Here is a 13,971-nt window from a genome sequence, read left to right on the forward strand (position 1 = left end):
CAACAACAAAGTGGATCAAGCAGAAGAAAGATTGTAAGAATTAGAAGATAGAACCTTTGAACTTCTCCGTTCAGAGAACAACAACAACAACAAAAAAACAAACGAACAAAACTGAAAGAAAGAAAAGGAGTAGAAAAAGCTTATGCGACCTATGGGATACCATGAAAACAACCAATTTGTGGATTGTTGAAGCTCTAGAAGGGGAAAAGAGGGAGAGAGTATCAGAAAACATATTTTTAAAAATAAAGAATAAAAATCTTCTCAAATCTGAGGAGGGATTCACCCATTTATGTCTGTGAGGCTCAAGAGGCTCATGAACAAATTCAAATGGAAAAGATCTTCTCCAGGACACAGTACAATAAAGCCATCAAAAGTCAAGGACATTGGAAAATTTTAAAAGTGAGAAAGCTTTTTCACTCACAGAAGGAACCCCATAAGGCTATCAGAAAATTTCTCAGCAGATCTCTATAGGCCAAGAAATAGTGGAATGATTTCAGAAAAGTTGAAATAAAGGGATACTAATTATTAACATAAAAACATATAAAATATATAACACTCTGGTAAAGATAAGTATATAGTCAAATGCAGAAGAATCTAATACTATACATGTTACTGTGTTAACTATTTAACTCTAGTAAAAGGTTAAAGGATACAAGAATTAAAAGTAACAATAGGTAAAATAATTTATTAACAATACACAATATAAAAAGAGAGAAATTCAGCATCAAAAAATGAAAGAGGAAATAAAAAAGTAGTTAGGATTAAAGTTAAGATGGTATTAACTAAAATAGATGATTATACCTATAAGATGCTTTTTGTAAACTTCATGGTAACCACAAAGGAAAAACTTGCATAGTCACTCAAAAGATAAAGAGAAGGGAATCAAAACACACCACTATAGAAATCATCAATTAACAATAAAAGAGAAAGAGTGAAAAAAGGGACAAGGAAACTACAAAAAAATTTAACAAAATAACATTAGTAAGTCCTTATATATTAATAATTAATCTAAATATCAATGGGTTACTGTATTTTGCTCTGTATAATGCATACTTTTTTGCCTATGTTTTTGAGGGAAAAATAAGAATGTGCATTACACATGGGTAGTACTAATTCCATATTTATATAAATGTTTCTAATTCTTTTATTTATGCTTATGCATTAAAAGTATAAGTCTAAAAAGCAAAAATGATAACCACATGCAAAATAATATCCTGGAATTTGATAATCAGTTATGTCTCTGAATATAAATAAGTTAAAAATTGAATTAAAAATTAAAATGAAAGAATTTTTCCTGAAAGTTTGGGCCAAAAATGTAGGTGTGCATTATACACAGTGACGGGCCTGAGCAGTGTGGCTCAGCTGGCTGGGTGTCACACCACAGTGGAAGGATCTTTGGTCTGATGTCTGGTCCGGGCACAGGCCAGTGTTGCAAGTGGGTCCCCAGTTGGAATGTATGAGAGGCAACCAATCAATGTTTCTCTCAACATTGATGTTTCTTTCCCTCTCTTCTTCCCTCCTTTCATCTCTCTCAAAAAATAAATTTAAAAAATCTTTTAAAAAATGCAGAAATCCAACTATAAGCTGCTTACAAAAGGCTCACTTCAGTATTGAGGACACACAGGCTCAAACTGGAGGAATGGAAATAGAGGTTCCATGCAAGTGGAAACCTAAAGAGAAGATGGGTAGTTATACTTTCATAAGACAAAATAGATTTCAAGTTCAAAACCATAACAAGAGACAAAGAAGCTCATTATGTAATAATAAAGGGGTAACTCATCAAGAGCATATAGACATTGTGAATATAATTGCACCCATCATTGGAGGACCTGTGTGTATTAAGCAAATACTAACTGATCTAAAATCAGAAAGAGACAACAAACAATAATGGTAGGATAATAGAGGACATCAATACCCCACTTTCAACCACGAATAGATTGTCTAGACAGAAAATCAATAAGAAAAAGGTGAACTGGAATATATTTCAGATGAAATGGACCTAACAAACATATACAAAACATTCTTTCCAACACCAGCAGAGCACACATCCTCCTCAAGTGCACATAAAACATTCTCCACAGATTATATGTTAGGTCACAAAACAAATCTGAGGAAATTTAAGAAGATTGAAAGCACACCAAGTATCTTTTCTGACCATAGTAGAATGAAACTAAAAGTGAATACCCATAGAAATCCATAAAATCACAATGATGTGGAAGTTAAATGATACACTTCTGAAAAAGCAGTAAGTAAAGAAAGAAATTGAAACAAAAATAAAAAACCACATTGAAAAAATAAAAATGGAAACTCAACACATCAAACCTTATGGGATGAAGCAAAAACAGTAATAGGAGGAAAATTTATAGTGGCTAAATAAGCTCCTTCATTAAACAAGAAGGAAAAATTCAAACGAAAGACTTTATGGATCAAGGAACTGAGAAAAGAAGAACAAACTATACCCAAAGTTAGAAGAAGGAAGGAGATAATAAGGACCAGATAAGAAATAAACAAAATAGATAATTAAAAATTAATAAAATTATGATTGATTTTTAAAAGGTAAACAAAATTAACAAAATTTTACCTTGAGTAAGGAAAAAAGAAAGACAAATAAAATCTGAGATGAAAGAAGAGACATTGCAACTGACCACCAAATACAGAAGATCTAAGAGACCAGTGTGAAAAATTATGTCAGTAAGTTGGATAATACAACAGAAATGGGTAAATTCTTAGAAACACACAACCTACCAAGGCTGAATGATGAAAAAATCAAAACTGTGAGTAGAGCAATTGCTACTTAGAAGGGTGAAGTAAGCAAGTCTCTGAACAGAGAAAAACCCAGAACCAGACAGTTTCACTGGGGAAGTCTAGGGAACATTTAAAGGACTAAGGGCAATCTTTCCTCAACTGTTCCAAAAAATTGAACAGAAGATTACATTTCCAAGCTCATTTTACCAGGCCAGCATTAAGCTGACACAAAACCCGTATAAAGACACTACAAAAAAAAAACAAACCCACAACAACTATAGGCCAGTATCCCTGATGAATATAGGTATAGATATAAAAATTGTCAACAATGTATTAGCAAACAAAATTAAAACAATACATTCAAAGGAGAACACTGATCCCATTGATTTATCCCTAGGATTCAAGGATTGTTTGACATACACAAAGTAGTCAAAGTGATACGCCCACATTAATAGAGTAAAAGATAAAAATGTGATCATAGATGCAGAAAAAGCATGTGACAAAATTCGACATCTGTCCATGATTAAAACAACAATTTGAATATAGAATTAATGTATTTCAACATAATAAAGGCCATATCTGATAAGCTCAGAGCTAACATCATAGTCATTGGTGAAATGCTCAAAGATTTTCCTCTATGATCAGAAATATTATGCCCACTCTCACCAGTTCCATTTGACTTAGTATTGAAAATCCTAACAGGAGTAATTAGGCAAGAAAAAGAAATTAAAGGTATCCAATTTGGGAAGGGGAAAATAAAACTGCTTCTGTTTGCAGATGATATAATCTTATATTTAGAAAATCCTAAAGGCTTTCCCCAAAACTATTGGAATTAATAAGTGGATTCAGTAAAGCTGCAGTATGCAAAATCAATTTACTAAAGTCAGTTGTGTTTCTACACACTAACAATAAGCTATCTGGAAAAAAGGGGAAAATCCCATTTATAATAGCATCAAAACCAATAAAATATTTAGAAATAAATTTAATCAAGGAGGTGAAATATCTATCTGTATACTGAATATTATAAGACACTGATTAAAAGATTGAAGAAAAAACAAGTAAATGGAAATGTATCCCATATTTATGACTTAGAGGAATTAATATTTTTAAATGCCCATACTATTCAAAGTCATTTAAAATGCAATGCAATTCCTATAAAAATTCCAATGGTGTTTTTCACAAAAATAGAAAAAATAATTCTAAATGGCATGATAACATTGTAATGATTATTATAATGAATTAAAATATCTGTACTTAAAATAAAGTAAAATAAAATAAAACAAAATGAAAATAAAAAGCATATGGAACCACAGAAGACTGCACAGAGCCAAAGCAATTCTGAAAAAGACCAAAACTGAAAGCATCTCATTTTCTGATTTCAAACTATATTACAAAGCTATAGCAATGAAACAGTGTGGTACTGGCATGAAAACAGACATAGATAAATCAAGCAGAATATAGAACCCATATATTAATTCTCACATATAGGGTCAACCACTATGTGATGAGGGAACCACAAATACTCAATGGGAAAAGAATAGTCTCATCCATACATAGTATTGGAAAAATTGTATATCCACAAGCAAAAGAATGAAGTTGGACTCCTATTTTATAGCACTCACAAAAATTAATTTGAAATTGACAATAGATATATAATAACTGAAACAATTAAATTACTGAGAGAAAACATAGAGAAAATGTTCCTTGACAAGGGTCTGTGAAATGATTTTCTGGATTGTCATCAGAAACATCATAACAAAAACAAAAATAAGTAAGTTGGACTACATCATACAAAGAAGCTTGTGCACAGTTGTGCGTGCCCAGGCCCAGCAGTGGCAGCCACAAACTATGGGTTGCTTATAGTTCCAAATGGGTTGCCCAGGGCCAGTCACAGGCAGTGTCTGACATTGGTCTGTCCATACCAGAGTCCCTCCCAAGAAGCCCAAAACCAACACACCCAGTGCTCAGCTTCAGGCAACATCAGAGCAGGATCCAATCATCTTCACAAGTGATATATATTCAAAGGAAGATTTGAGCAGACAGCAAACCCTGCTGAGGTAAATCCCGTTTCATGTGGTCAGCACCTGCACAGCAGCTCGCATGCCATTGTACAGGTTGAGGCTCCCAGTCAGCCAGCCTGAGGGCGGATCTCACCCATGAAGAGGCCAAAACCAACCAAGGCCTGATTGCAACAGGAGGACCCACATAAACCACACAGAGAACATTCCTGGAGCACTGAGCACAGGTGATCAAGGAGACTGTACCACTGGACACCACAGGACACCTTCTACATAAGGCCAGCCCACCCCATCAAGACTATCATCAATAAATCAACAAACAACAAGTGTTGGCAAGGATGTAGAAAAAAAGGAACTCTAATGCACTGTTGGTAGGAATACAAATTGGTACAGCCACTGGAAAGTAGCTTGGAGATACCTCAAAAAATTAAAAACGGAACTGCCTTATGACCCACAGATTCCACTTCTGGGAATATACCTGAAGTGATCAGAAACACTGGTTCTAAAGAATATACACACCTCTATGTTCATTTCAGCATTATTTACAATAGCCAAGATTTGGAAGCAGCCCGAGTGTCCACCAGTGCATGAGTGGATAAAAAAGCTATCATACATTTACACAATGGAATACTACTCAGTTGTACAAAAGAAGAAAATATTACCCATTGTGACAGCATGGGCGGATATGGAGAGCATTATGCTAAGTGAAATAATCCAGTCAGAGAAAGACAAGTACCATATGATTTTACTCATAGGAATCTAATGAACAAAATAAACTAACCAACACAATAGAAACAGACTAACAGAGAACGGACTGACAGCTGTCAGAGGGGAGGGAATTGGGGAGCTGGGTGAAAAAAGGTGAAGGGATTAAACAAAGAAACAACTTCAAAGACACAGACAATAGTATGGTGATTACCAGAGGGAAAGGGGTTTGGGGGCATATAAAAGAGGGTATAGGAGGGATAAGTGGTGATGGAAAAAGACTTGACTTGGGGTGGTGAGCCCACAATACAATACGCAGATGATGTACTATAGAACTGTACACCTGAAACCTACATATTAACCAATGGCACCCTAATAAATTCAAAAGAAAGGGAGGGAGGGAGGGAGAAAGAAGCTCATATCACAAGTGGATCAAATGACATTACCTGGATTCTACTGGGTTGGCCAAAAAGTCCCTGTGTTTTTTTTCTGTAAAATAAAAAACCACATTTTTCATTTTCACAAATAACTTTATTGATTTAGATATTTTGAGTATGTTGGCTATCTCCCATGTGGTATAATGTTGATTGTTCTCAATTAATGTCTTAATTTGATCTCTATTAACTTCAACTGGTCTACCCAACTGTGGAACATAGTCCAGTGAGAAATCTCCAGCACAAAACTTTACAAACCACTTTTGACACATTTGACCAGACACAGCAGCTTCTCCATGCACAGCACAAATCTTTTTGTGTGTTTCAGTTGCATTTTTACCTTTCTTGATATAATGAAGCATAATACACCCAAAATGTCACTTATTTTCTTCCATCTTCAATATTAAAATGGCTACACAACAATTCACCAATTTTGTCTTTTTTAAAATGCATGCTGATATGACAGCTGTCACAATACTATCTAACAAAATTGTTTCGAAGTTAAAGACAACTAAGCACTACTAGAGCCATCTTACAGAAAAAAAACAAACAAATTTTTTGCCAACCCAACAGATGAATGGATGCTTCCATTGACACTCTGTCTCTCAGTCTTAGAAGATCCAGTTCTCTCCTATCTTGGGAGGACTTCCTCCATGAAGAGCCAGACAATTCCCAGATTTATCTTCCACATGTGGCAATCCCAGGCAAAGACAGCTCTCTTCCCCTAGCATCCTTTCCTCGGGAAAGGTTCTGATTGGCCCAGTTTAGGTCACATGACTCCTTTTGGGGCAATCACTGTGGCCAGGGTAACATCCTCCACAAAAGCTGGATTTGCGGCTTAAGGAAAAGAGCATCCTGACACTTCACTGACGTAAAGTTCGTATTTATTGCAAAAGACCTGGAAAACTCCCTTCCATAGAACAGTCCAGGGGTGTCAATCTGGGATGTTCTCTGAACAGCTCTCCCTCCTCGTACTCTCAACCTTGTCATACTGAAACTCCAGCAGAGGCAGCTGACACAGCTTCAAAAGAACTGCCTTCAGGAACCACGTCACCTGGATCTGACCTTCGGCTTCCAGGTGTAATTTCTTCTCGGCAGTGATCCCCATCAAGTTGTATCTGTCACATGTGCAGAGCCAGCTGTGGCCAGGTTAGGAGAGCCAGTTGACCCCGACTATCAAGTGCCTCCTCTGTCACAGGGCCAGGAGGGACAGAGCACAGCAGGTTGGCCAGGGCCCGTGGCATCAGGGACAGGGCCATTCAATCAGCCAGGCCTTTGATCCCATGCCCACAATGGGGCAGGTAGTAGTAAGGCAGTATAACTGGGAGCACCACCAGAATGCAGTGGAAATGGGAAGAAAACTTCCTCAAGGTATGAGGGACAAAGTCATCGAAAGGGAAGAGACCGTGGTCAGACCTGTGTGGATGAAAAATGGATACAGCAGTGACAGCAAGGACCGACTGGTACCCAGAGCCTTTCACGGGACACTCCGAACTTACTGAGCCCTTTGGCACCAGTCACCTGGCCCAGTCTGAGTCACCGGGTTTATGTAGTTTCCTTCTTCGGCTCCATGAAGAAGAGTTTCCATTCCCAAGACCAGGGTGGGGCAGACTGTGGAATTTTTTTGCCAGAGAAGTCAGAGAGCACGTGAGGCAGCTGCGGGGTCAAGGCTCAGGTCCCTATGGCAGGTCAGCCAGAGAGGAGGGGCTGAGCCTGCTGGGAGCAAGAAGGGAGGAAAGAACCCAGACTGGAGCGTGGAAGGACACGGTGGGAACCAGAAGAGGCGGCTTGCAGCCTCCCCACTGGAGGCTTCCCAGGGCCCTGAGACAGGCCCAGCTGGGCAGGCCAGGAGCTTTGATGGGACAAGAGACTGACCTTCAGACCGGACTTTTTACTACCTAAAAATCGAGACCTGAGTAATTAGAAAAGCTATGGGACCTGCAAGCCTTCATCTAGGAGGAGAGAAGAATGAAGGCCAAAAGCAGGTTGATGGGAGAACATGTGAGAGAGCACAGAGTTCTGCTTCCCCCTCAGCCCACCAACTCCAGTGCACTCAGTAAGCTGCTTATGATTAGTAAGCACCTTCTGTATGCCAAGCATGGTGCTGGGCATGAAGGACACTGCAGTGAACATGGCACCCAGCATTGTTCCTTGTGCCCTGCTGGAGCTTCCTGGTGGAGAGGAATTCCAGGTCCATGCCCGCCCAGCGCTGTGTCTCCACACCCACCTTTGGCAGCAAGACTCTGAGCCCTCCCTGTCTTCCTGAGATGGTGACTCAGGGGTGCTCGCTGCTTGTCCTCCTGCTCCTAAATCATGTGTGTGGGGAGGCCTACGTAGAAAGTCCTTCTGCAGGTCGCCACCCCAGCCCTTCCTCCCACAGCCCTCACAGTGTGGAAGTGTGTTCATCGTTCAACTAAGATTTCCTATATCCTTGTTACGTGGTGGGCCCTGTGCTAAATAGATGAGAATAACATGAAAAACAAAGCCTGTGGCCAGACACATCACTTACCAGCGGTCTGTGTTAATCAACGGTGGAGATACAAAGTAGGCCTTATTTATTGTTATAATTGTTCTCATTTTTTATTTCCTAATCTCTTACTGTCACTAATTTATAAGCTAAACTTCATCGTAGGTATGTGTGCATAGGAGAAACCATAGCGTGCATAGGATTCAGCATCTACAGTTTCCCACCCCGCCCGGTATCTTGGAAATTATTCTCTGCAGATAAAAGCAGGACTACTGTCTTAGACACGTAGAGGTGGCTAATACAATACATTTTTAATGTTCTCACCACCCAAACACACACAGAAGGTAATTATGTGAGGTGATGGGGTGGTTATCTGACCATACGGTTACAATGATTTTGAAATGCACGTCAATGCTCTGTCTAGCGCCATACCGCCCTGAATGCGCCGGATCCCGTCTGAAATACACATCAATTCTTCATGTTGTTCTTCTTAAACTTTAGGTGATGTTATGTGTAAATTATATTATAATGAAACTAGAACAAAGTTCGGGGAAAATAATTTGTATGCTAGAATTCTGCACCCTCCTAAACTATATATCACATACAAGGGCAGAAGAAAAAGAGTCGTTATCATGCCAAATCTCAAAATGAGTTAACGTCTATATATTTTCTCAGGAAGTTACATGAAATTTTACTACAAAACAATAACAGCGAGCAAACTAATGACGTTTTAAAGTAGTAACACGTATTATTTGGAAACATGAGGTGAGCATTAGGAGAATCAGCTAAAAAGATTTGACAATGATTATACCTTTGGGAACAGAAATGGGATGCTGAGTGGAATAAGAAACTGCTAATTTTGATTATACACTTTGAAAAGCTATTTGACCTTTAACTCTATGTACATCTATCTGTTTAATAAAAATAGCAACTGTTTTAAAGGAGTATATTAGTCACGACGTTTAGTTTTTATGACAAGATACATTTTTAAAGTGATACAATTCCCCTTTTCAGCTTCTGTTAGATGATTCTATCATTGGTACACCCTAGCATGACTATTCACAATCCTGCATCTTCAGTTCACCCTAAATTCACTGCCAATGCACTACTTCAATACATTTCGGCCAGTGGATAAAAGCAGAGACAAGTGATTTGATGAAATCTATGCGCCTAGCAAGTGTTCTCAAAAAGCCGTTTAATTCCTTCTTTTGTATTTAGGGATTTATGCCAAAAGTTATAGGCTGGAAAATAAAATCTATCACTGAAGGACAAACATTGTTCATGCAGATTATAACAAGATTCGTAAAAATTTATGTGCAAGGTAACCTTTTAGATGGCTATACAAATGTGACAAAATGCAGTTGAAAGTAAAACCCAACATCTGGAGCCAGAACATATGTAACCAGGAGGCTTAGGTGTGCATGTCAATGAATCATCACACCACAGAGGAACTCCGATGGAGAAATGCTAACTTTTTGTCCCTAGGAGTTACCCTTGATTGAAGCGAATGTCCAACATTGGTAATTAATAACATCTTTACTTATTTTTGTTTAAATTGTAGATGAACCCACTCAACATTCATGAAAGTTCTTGACCATTTTGGGATTTGCCCAGGGGGCAAAAAAATCAAAAGTGCTCAAAAGTAATTCATTCAGAATTACTCCGAGTTTACTGTATTTTGCCAGGTATAATGTGCATCCACGTTTTGGGCCCAAACTTTCATGACAAAAAAAAAATCTTTCAATTTTTAAATTCAATTATTTATTTATTTATTTTATATTTAAATACTTGTTTTTTGTACTATAAAGAGATTATAGCATGTATTTTTTAATGTCTTTGCTCCAAGAAATTTTACGTAACAAATAATTATAAAGTACAAGAACAGATACAAGGTATTTCAGGTACTGCCCATGTATAATACACATTGCTATTTTTCCCTCCAAAACATGTGGGCAAAAATGTGTGCATTTTACACAGCAACAGATGGTACTTTTTCTTCAATTGATGCTAGAATCTTCTATGTGTCCAGCACTGGGGATGTAATTCGGGAAAAGACAGACATGCTTCTTGCTTTCAGGAACCTTACTAGCTAATTAGGTGTTTTGGGGGCAGGTAGCAACCAGTCAGGGCTGATTTTACTTAAATTGCCATATGATGGAACAAGTAAGAGCCTGCAGACAAAAAATAGTGCTCTCAAAGCAACTGAGAAGAGGTCCCTCCATGGAGCTTGGGAGGTCAGCGATGTCTTTCTGTGAAAAATCACATTCAGTCTAAGACTACAGAGGTACATAGGGGTTAGCCTGGTCACATAGATGAAGAAAAAATATATAAATGAAATGACCAAAACTCAAATGTTTATGTAAACACAGAGACAATATTGTTGGATCCAAAATAAAATAATATTGGAATGTTGATGGGTGTCTTTCTTTGGATTTGCCGAAAATCAGATGCTGAGACAAAATAAGTCAAAGTTACTCCTCTGTGTTGGCATCACTCTTAACAGATTTTTCCAAAAAGGATGGCCGACAGCAGTATCAGGTTTGCATTCTCCACGTGCGGCAACTCCAGCAGAAAAACAGCAGCTTTCCCTCAGCGGTTTTAGGAAAAAGTTCCAGCGCTGACTGTTACAGAAACAGGTTGGGCCATCGAGCCAATTACTAGGGACACAGGTCTGGAATATTCTGATTGGCCAGGAATCGAGGGACTGAGATAGGTCCCACCTAGATCACATGACCAAAAAATAGTAGGTGAGGATGAGTAGTTCTTCAAAAGATAATACAGCATTATTACCGGAGGAAGAGAGAATGGAACTAAGCAGGCAAAATCAAGACACTACTAAAATTTGGGGTGTTACTCCTTTAATACTCACTTTATACTTGGAGGTGTATGTTATGTGTTATACAGACTCAGCAACAAAGAACTTCTGGGTGGGAGAAGGTCATTGAATTCATCCAATGACTCTCTATCAGAGTAGTAACTGGACATAAAGGGTGATGGCAAAGAGTAAAAACTTAAATCATCCACACTTTGATTATCAGCGTATCATAAAAATGTACACATAAAGAGAGTAGTCATTCTTAACCCATATTGGTTCACAGCACTTTTTTCACAATTTTTAAAAATCTTGTGAATTTCACAGGCCTGCGCCTTAGCAAATTTTTCTACACATAGTTCTTTCAAGGGATTCCCAGTCTATATGAAGCTCAAGTTAAACATCCAATCTAGATCAGCTGAATATTCTCAAAGCCCTTGGCTTCTCCGAAAGTAAACAAATAGTCCTTTTCACAGTTATAATGTAGGAATGCCATTTAAGTGAATTTGTCCATTTTCAGTTTTAAACTGCTGAAATTATAAAGATACAAAAATATTAAGCATTATTTTCATAGTGCATGCCTATTTAACTTAGTGTCACAATCTTAAATTGAGGCAGATAAACTGTATTCAATTCCTGGGGAGGATACAAGGGCAAAAAATTAAGTCTTTCTGAAGCTTTGAATATTGTTTACTCTCGTAATATAGAAGGCAGCCTGCTGCCTAGTAAGATGAGGCCTGGGAGGTTGCTTTATCAATTTGTTGATCCCTTGGAGAGAAAAAAAAACAGATATTACAAACAAATCCAAGAGTAAGACACACCTGACTGCAATCCATTTGCACCGAGAGCACGTTTGTATGCTGTGCCAAATAAAGAATTTTTGTGTAGAAATGTATTCCTTCTACTTTGCCTTCCCTAAATACTATGCTCAAGAATTAAATGTATCTGTGTCTGTAGAAGGCACTTTAGGGTTTCTCTGCCTTTTTTGATAAGCAATATTATAAACAACCATAAATTTGTGAAAATGCTAAATTTGTAGGTTTGCCAGATAAACTACAGGATGCCCAGCTAAATTTGAATTTCAGATAAGCAATAATAATTTTTTAGGATAAGTATGTACCAAATATTGCACGAAACATACTTATCCTAAAAAAAACTATTCTGGTTTATTTGCAATTCAAATTCAACCAGACATCTTGTATTTTAATTTTCTAAACCTGACAACCCTATAAACTTGCAAACAAATTGTTTTATTCATCTGTAAATAAACATTTGATTTACATATTAAAGTAGTTTTCATACAAGGATCTTATTTTATTGTAATGTGTGTTTTCTAACTAAGAATATACAATATATTCTCACTGAGGTGGAAATAGAATATTTCAAGCTTTTTTATTTCTATAAACAATTTGCACTCATATCCCTTTTAACCCCTAAAGAACTTTATGAAGAAAGCTAGACTGAGGTAGATGTTTCTTTATTTCCAATTGGTTTCAGATCAATTACTTTAGCATTTGAGGAAATATTATTAAAAGTTGTATATTTTATGTTTCTAAAGTAACTTACATAGATGATTTTGAATTATTGGTCTTCGAAAGCAGAAACTTTTCAAAACAAACCATTATGTAGAGATGAAACAGTGAGTCTAGAAAATGAATAACTCATTTTTAAGTAAATGAGAAATTATTTTGGGTTGTTACTTATACATTTTCCAATTTATAGTTAAACAGTAATTTGCGATACACAGGATATTAGTTGTGAGTGGTGGTTTTCAATATCACAGACCCATTTGTTGCTGTGGTTTTGCAATATCGTTCCCTAATGCTTTTCTCAATTGTGGTTTTCGTAATCATTGTTTGATGGCCATGTAGCTGTGGTTTGGGGCTGCTATAACCATTTGGACAGAGATAATTGCTTATAGGTATTGCTGTCTTTTTATTTTATAACCTTAGTGAGTTAAACTAGAAAAAATTAACTTTAAATATCATTAACATTCTCACTAAAAATGATGAGAAAACACAAAATGTAATAGTACCCCTTGGTTTAATTCATTCATATTAGCTATAATTGACATATGTTATGAATTCAGATAAACTATATTTCTGATAATGAAGTCTGGCTATTTTATCAATCTTGCCTTGAATTCCCTGACTTTTGCTTCTTTCAGCTTTTAAAATGAATATTTAGCTGAGATTTATTTGTTTCTCTTTTGCTTTGCATATTTAACCATTTCAAATGCCAAAAGAAACACTAACTGTTATGATATTTTAATTCCAATGGGCATTCCTTTGGGGTGATATAAAAAGTCAGCCAGTTCTGTAAAAAGATCTTCAAAAGCCATACTATATAATATATTCCATTCTAAGCACCCCAGTTTAATTGTAATGAATTGAACATTAATAAAGCAAAAATCTGTAGTTCTCTGTCTGCTTATTCATTCCACAACACAAACACAAATAACCCTGGTTTTCCTGGTACTTACAGCTTTAATTTCTTGGTTCTTCAGAGGAGGGGCTTTATCAATTTAGTGCATTTTCCACTGCAAAGGACCATGGATTCTTATAGCCTCATATAGTAACAGTACTAATGGTAGTGTAATACAATTCACAATTGGTCTTCAGCTCTGTATTAAGATTCTCTCAGCCATACCTTTCACAGGACAACTCTTTATACCTTCCAGAAGATGTTCTGATGGGTTTATAAATGATGCTGATTACAGTGCCTCCTGCACACTGAGCAGCCTGCATTAGGCTCAATCAGCCGGGGCGCTCTCCTGACCCTCAGACCCTT

Source organism: Sturnira hondurensis, unplaced genomic scaffold (assembly GCF_014824575.4).
Source record: "Sturnira hondurensis isolate 20B ecotype Veracruz unplaced genomic scaffold, ASM1482457v3 Scaffold0006413, whole genome shotgun sequence".
Lineage (NCBI taxonomy): Eukaryota > Metazoa > Chordata > Mammalia > Chiroptera > Phyllostomidae > Sturnira > Sturnira hondurensis.